The 7676-nt window shown below is 44.7% G+C and overlaps 1 non-coding gene across 1 annotated transcript; it reads right to left on the bottom strand.

Annotated features, from left to right (window-relative positions):
- Positions 1-7121: 7121 nt before the first annotated feature.
- Positions 7122-7227, bottom strand: LOC118143377 (U6 spliceosomal RNA). Its single transcript, XR_004727603.1, has one exon. It is a non-coding gene; the product is annotated as a U6 spliceosomal RNA (small nuclear RNA).
- Between the last annotated feature and the right edge of the window lie 449 nt (positions 7228-7676).

Raw genomic sequence — 7676 nt, 5'->3', positions numbered from 1 at the left:
GTAGTTATATCATTTCACTCCTACCAGCATGTCTGAGAATTCCAGTTGCTCCATTCACATCTTCCCCAACATTTGATATGATCAGTCTTTTTAATAGATGTGTAGTGGTATCACATTGTAGTTTTATTTTGAATTCCCATAATGTCTATAATATGAAGCTTCATTTCATGTTCTTATTGGCATCCATCTATTTTATTTGATGAAATGTCTGTTCAAATCTTTGCCCATATTTTAATTGGGTTGTTTTCTTAATAATGAGTTATAGCCAGGCATAGTGGCTTATGCCTATAATCCCAGCACTTTGGGAGGCCAAGGCAGGAGGATCACCTGAGGTCAGGAGTTTGAGACCAGCCTGGCCAATGTGGTAAAACCTTGTTTCTACTAAAAATACAAAATTAACTGGGCATGGTGGTACGCACCTGTAATCCCAGCTACTCGGGAGGCTGGGGCTGGAAAATCACTTGAACCTAGGAGGTGGAGGTTGCAGTGAGCCGAGATCATGCCATCGCACTCCAAGCTGGGCAAAAAGAGTGAAACCCTGTCTCAAAAAAAAAAGAAACAGAAAATAAAAAAAAAAAGAAACAGAGTTGTGAGTTCTTTATATAATCTGGAAACAAGGTTCTTGCCAGACAGTGATTCTATTTTCTCCCATTCTGTGGCTTGTTTTTTATTTTCTTAGCAATGCCTTTCTAAAATCAGTAAGTTTTAATTTTAATAAATATCAAACATGGCTGGGCGCAGTGGCTCACTCCTGTAATCCCAGAACTTTGGGAGGCCGAGGCGGGTGGATCACGAAGTCAAGAGATTGAGACCATCCTGGTCAACATGGTGAAACCCCATCTCTACTAAAAATACAAAAAATTAGCTGGGCATGGTGGCGTGTGCCTGTAATCCCACCTACTCAGGAGGCTGAGGCAGGAGAATTGCCTGAACCCAGGAGGCGGAGGTTGCGGTGAGCCATTGCACTCCAGCCTGGGTAACAAGAGTGAAACTCCGTCTGAAAAAAAAAAACACACATTAATTTTTTTCTTTTATGAATAGTGTTAATCTATCTCAACAATAGTTTATTGTTTCAATGTAGAGGTCATACACATATTTTAGCAGATTTACCTTAAATATTGAACTTTTTATGCCATTTTAATTTAAATTTTAGTTTGTTGTTAGTGTATAGAAACATAATTAAGTTATTTTACATTGATCTTGTAGCCTGTATCCTTGCTAACTCATTTATTAGTTGTAGCAGCTTCTTTCATAGATTCCTAGGATTTTCTACATAGGCAACCATGTTGTCTATGAATAAAGATAGTTTCCCTTCTTTCTAATCTTTTTTTTTTTTTAAAGATGGGGTTTCATCATGTTGGCCAGGCTGGTCTTGAACACTTGACCTCAAGTGATCTACCCACCTCGGCCTCCCAAAGTGCTGGGATTACAGGCGTGAGCCACCACGCCTGGCTTTTTTTTTTTTTTAAAGAGATGGGGTCTCACTGTGTTGCCCAGGCTGGAGTGCAGTGGCTATTCACAAGCGCAATCCCACTACTGATCAGCACGGGAGTTTTGACCTGCTCTGTTTCCAACCTGGGCTGGTTCACCCCTCCTTAGGCAACCTGGTGGTCCCCCGCTCCCGGGAGGTCACCATATTGATGCCAAACTTAGTGTGGACACCGATCAGCAGAGCATGCTACAGGCGAGAACTCCTGGACTCAAGCGATCCTCCCACCTCAGCCTCCTGAGTAGCTGGAACTACAGGCATGCGCCACTGCGCCTGGCCTTTCTTTCCAATCTTAGCTTTTTGTTTCTTTTTCTTGCTTCATTGCACTAGCAATTTGGTTGTTGGAAGCTGTCTTGCAGTTCACTAAAATATTGAGGTTTTTAAAGGTCTTTTTTCTCTGTGTGTTTTGTTTTGTCCAAGTTCACCATAGTTTCTACAACTATGCTTTCGAATTCACTGATGCTCTCTTCTGCAATGTCTCACCTTCCACTATTTCCATCCACTGTATTTTTCTTTTTCTTTTTTTTTGAGACGGAGTTTTGCTCTTGTTACCCAGGCTGGAGTGCAATGGCACGACCTCGGTTCACCGCAACCTCCACCTCCTGGGTTCAGGCAATTCTCCTGCCTCAGCCTCCTGAGTAGCTGGGATTACAGGCACGAGCCACCATGCCCAGCTAATTTTTTGTATTTTTAATAGAGATGGGGTTTCACCATGTTGAACAGGATGGTCTCGATATCTTGACCTCATGATCCACCTGCCTCGGCCTCCCAAAGTGCTGGGATTACAGGCGTGATCCACCGCGCCCAGCCCCATCCACTGTATTTTTCATCTTGGACATTGTAGTTTCCATCTCTAAAAGTTTTCTTTGGTCTTTTAAAATATGTTCATGTTCCTATACAGCCAATATTTCTTTTAGCTTACTACATGACATACATTTGATAACTGTTTTAATGTTATTGCCTACTAATTTTATCATCAGTGTCATTTCTAGGTCAGCGTCAATTGATCGATTACCTCTCCATTACGGGTAGTGTTTTCTTGTTTCTTTGCATGCCTGGTAACCATTGATTGGATGGCAGACATTTGTGAATTTTACCTTGTGGTGTACTACATATTTTTGTATTTCTATATGTAATCTTGATCTCTGACAGAGTGGTGGGCCAAAGGAGAAAAAAAGACCAAAAAAAAATGAATGTATAAATAATCTTGTTCTGAAAAGTAATTAGGTTACTTGGAAACAGTTTGGTCCCTTGGTTAGGTGGGCCCAGAGCTGTATTTAGGTAGGGTTACTTTTTCCTACTCAGCTAATACCCTGAGGCCTCTTGAATTAATCCACTCTGGCTATCAGGAACAGATTCTGAGCTCTATTCCATCTTTTTTTTTTTCTTTTGAGACAGAGTGTCGCTCTGTTGCCCAGGTGTGAGTGCAACAGTGTGATCTCGGCTCACTTCAACCTGTGCCTCCCAGGTTCAAGCGATTCTCCTGCCAGCCTCCTGAGTAGTTAGGATTACAGATGCCCACCACCATGCCTGGCTAATTTTCATATTTTATGAAACATGAAATTTCATATAATATGAAATTAGACACTGGGTTTTGCCATGTTGGTCAGGCTGGTCTTGAACTTCTGACCTCAGATGATCTGCCTGCCTCAGCCTCCCAGAGTGCTGGGATTACAGGCATGAGCCACTGCACCTGGCCTATTCCCTCTTATCTTTTTGGGTGGTTCTTACCCCAGCCTCAGATCATTTCCACTTGATTAATATTCAACTGAATAGTTGAGGGACCCTCAGAGTATCTCCAGCACCCTTTCTCTGTAGTTCTCCTCTCTCTAGTGCTCTGCCTTACAAACTTTAGCCTCTTTGTCTTCCCCCAGGCCCCTGGACGTGTCTTGTTTATGAGGGGAGCCTTGGCATGGGAACTTTCTCCAGGTGACAAGTCAGTAGGACTCACCTGCATTTCCTCATTTCTCTCATTGATCACTGTTTGCTATTGTCTAATGTGTAGATAGCACCTTGAGTGCCATTTTTTTTCATCTCTTTGGTTTCGTCTTTTAAGATTTTTCAGAAGGGAAGGTAAATCTAGTCTCTGTGACTCTGTTCTGAAAAAGAAGTTCCTGGCATCACAGTTGGCATTGGAGTTGGTCAGGAAGTGTCAGAGCTGGCTCTACACAGGAGCTGGGAGGCTTTTCTTCCTTTATACCAGCTGGCAAACCTGCTCCCAGAGAAGGACTAATCCTACTGTCAGTGCCTTCAAGCTCTTAGGCGCTGGGTGCCAACTGGGTCAGTAACCAGGGAGAGGAGGTAACTGGTATGCCCATGGGAAACCAGAGCTGGCATATCCATTATAACTGTCAACAGAATGCTTCTTCACTGAGGTTCCAATGCCACCACTTCTCCAGCCAGCCCAGTTGGGTTAGGATGCCTTCCTCTAAGGGCTCTAACTTCATCTCCAGTTACTGACCTCACCTGGCCAGACCTGGAGGGGATTAGCACCCACAGCTTCCCAGCTGGCAACATTAGACACCACCTATCAACAACAATGACAAACTTCCATTTTTGAGCAGTTACTATTTGCCAGACCCTGAGCTACCTACCAAATTGAGGCCAGGAGAGGGAAAGCTGCTCACCCAAGTGATGCCACTGGAAAGAGGATTCAACACTTATCTCTGGAGACCTGGGGGATGGTCTGTCAACATACACCCTTGGAACTTTCTGAGGCTCTGGGTCCCATCTTCCATTTTTGCCTAGGCTACTGCCTGTTTCTTGCTTTTGTTTGCTTCTGGGTCTGAAGCCCTATCCCAAATCTGCTTAGTTCTGGGGCATGGCATAGTACGCGGGACACACACTGACTTTGTTAACAGACAGATTGAGGTTCAAATCCAACTTTCTAACTATGTGACCTTGAGGGAGTCACTAAATTCTTGCTGAGCCATAAGAATCACTTCTACAAAATGGGGTAGTGGTATTACTTCATAGGGTGAAGGTGAGGATTAAATGAGATAATGTCTAGAAAGTGCTTACTTCCACCTGGGTGTTCACTCCACGGTGGTGAGATGTACAGTGTCCGATCAGGTCTCTCTGTCCTAACAATAAGTAAAAAGTAGGGCCGGGCATGGTGGCTCACAACTGTAATCCCAGCACTTTGGGAGGCAGAGGTGGGCAGATCACCTGAGGTTGGAATCTGCTGGGCATGATTGAGACCAGCCTGACAAACATGGAGAAACCCCCATCCCTACTAAAAATTAGCTGGGCATGATTGAGACCAGCCTGACAAACATGGAGAAACCCCCATCCCTACTAAAAATACAAAATAAGCCGAGTGTGGTGGTGGGTGCCTGTAATCCCAGCTACTTGAGGCAGGAGAATCTCTTGAACCCAGGAGGCCTAGATTGTGACAAGCCGAGATCCTGCCTAGGCAAGAAGAGCGAAAGTCTGTCTCAAAAAAAAAAAAAAAGTTTAACAAACTGGAAAATCAACAATTCTTCTTAGATCTTTTAGAGAAGTGAGGTCACGGGGCAAACCACTACCCTCAAAATTGAAGACAGAGAAGCAGAAAGCCCCAAGCAGAAACCTCTAGAACTGGTAGGTTCCAGGGCAGGAAAACCTAAACTGTAATTGAGGAATTGCTGGAGGCTCAGTGTGTGCAAATCTCAACGGTAAACATTCCAGCAACATCCAGCCATAGGGGCGCCCCCACATGTTTGCGACTTTAATCTTCAGGATCTCTATCCTGTCCTCCTGGTGAATGTCAAAGAAAAATCCCCAGGTGCTTTCAGCATGAGGATGGGAAAAGTAACCATTTTGAAATATGCCAGAGCATTCTGTTCTTAACAAGGCCTGCTCTCAAGAACTATTTTACCCCAGCCCAATCTTCTGTGGCTCTATCAGAGCCTAGCTGACCTGAGGGAAGGGTAATGGCCAGCTCCACTCCCCTCTACCCATCCTGTCCCACCTAAGGGGAGGAAAAAATGGAGAAGCACTGGTGAACCTCACAGTCCAGGAGGGTTCCTGGGCTGTTAACAGTGAGAGCTGGCCGGGCGCAGTGGCTCATGCCTCTAATCCCAGCTCTTTGGGAGGCCAAGGTGAGCAGATAATGAGGTCAGGAGTTTGAGACTAGACTGACCAACATGGTGAAACCCCATCTCTAATAAAATACAAAAATTAGCCGGGTATGGTGGCATGCGCCTGTATTCTCAGCTTCTCAGGAGGCTGAGGCAGGAGAATCGCTTGAACCTGGGAGGCGGAGCTTGCAGTGAGCCAAGATCACGCCACTGCACCCCACCCTGGGCAACAATGAAGCAAGACTTTGTCTCAAAAAAAAAAAAAAAAAGTGAGAGCTAATCACAGAACTGTAGAATGCCACCCCGGCCCCACACCTTCTCCACCACATTACTAAAGGCCTATTTTACAGGAATTCCTTTTACCAGGTGTAGGAGCCATGGGAAAACTTCCCCTTCACCCTCTGAAGTTTCACTAAAAACCAACTTACAGGCCGGGTATGGTGGCTCATGCCTGTAATCCCAGCACTTTGGGAGGCCAAGGCAGGTGGATTACCTAGGTCAGGAGTCCAAGACCAGCCTGGTGCGAGACCAGCCAACATGGTGAAATCCCATCTCTACTAAAAATACAAAAATTAGCTGGGCATGATGGTGACCGCTGTAATCCCAGCTACTCAGGAGGCTAAGGCAGGAGAATCACTTGAACCCAGGAGGTGGAGGTTACAGTGATCCGAAATCAGGCCATTGCACTCCAGCCTAGGAGACAAAAGCAAGACTCTGTCTTAATAATAATAATAATCCACTTACAAAAGGCAGATGAGTAGGAGAAATGGCGTACAGATTTGTTAGCATGCACATGGAAGAATCACAGAGTGATTACTCAATATCCCTATGGAGTAAAGATGGTTATTTACCCTTCTTTTTTGAGATGGAGTCTTGCTCTGTCGCCCAGGCTGAAGTGCAGTGGTGTGATCTCGGCTCACTGCAACCTCCACCCCCCAAGTTCAAGCAATTCCCCTGCCTTAGTCTCCCAAGCAGCTGGGACCACAAGCATGTGCCACCACGTTCAGCTAGTTTTTGCGTGTATGTGTATTTTATTTAATTTATTTATTATTATTTTTTATTGTAAAGGTTTTGGCCACAATAATGTGTGTATTTTAGAAGATACAGGGTTTCACCATAATGGCCAGGATGGTTTAGATTTCCTGATCTTGTGATCCACCCACCTCAGCCACCCAAAGTGCTAGGATTACAGGTTTGAGCCACCGCACCCAGCCTACCCTTCTTCTTTTTTAACTTATTTTTTTGTTGTTGTTTTTTTGATACGGAGTTTTCGCTTTTGTTGTCCAGGCTGGAGTGCAATGTCGCCATCTCAGCTCACCACAACCTCTGCCTCTCGAGTTCAAGCAATTCTCCTGCCTCAGCCTCCCAAGTAGCTGAGATTACATGCATGCACCGCCACGCCTGGCTTATTTTTGTATTTTTAGTAGAGATCGGGTTTCTCCATGTTGGTCAGGCTGGTCCAGAGCTCCTGACCTCAGATTATCCACCCGCCTTGGCCTCCCAAAGTGCTGGGATTACAGGCGTGAGCAATCATACCTGGCCTAAAAATTTTTCATAAACTTTTTAAATTAAAAAAAATGGAACGCTTTATGAATTTGCATATCATCCTACCGCAGGGGCCAGGCTAATCTCTCTGTATCATTCCAACTTTAGTATATGTGCTGCCAAAGCCAGGACTATATACCCTTCTTCTTAGGGGAAAGGAAGATAGGAAAGCATACATGATTTGGGGGATACGAAATGATTTTTAGGGGAATTTGATGGGCTTGAAGAACATACAGTTTTCTCGGACAAACTCTGTTGGGCCTGCAGAGCAGACAATGGTTTGTGACAAAAGTCTGTCGAGATTTATTGACAGACTTGGGTCTTTCTTTCCGTGATATGAATTCAGTTAATGAAAACTCAAAGAAAGGACTAGAAGTAATTGTTTTCTTTGGCAGCACTGGACTTTAGGCAGACAGGGGAACTTCAGAGAACAACCTAATCATGTGCTTTGGGAGGGACATAGGATTCAGACACAGGAGATGAGGGAAAGTCAGAGAGACCTTGAGGCTTCTTCAGTTCGGCATGTCAAAGCACCAGATTTTGTTGTATCGGTTTCTGAGCCCCAACCCCAATATACCACG

Source organism: Callithrix jacchus, chromosome 7 (assembly GCF_049354715.1).
Source record: "Callithrix jacchus isolate 240 chromosome 7, calJac240_pri, whole genome shotgun sequence".
Lineage (NCBI taxonomy): Eukaryota > Metazoa > Chordata > Mammalia > Primates > Cebidae > Callithrix > Callithrix jacchus.
This window is presented reverse-complemented; position numbering and strand designations above follow the sequence as displayed.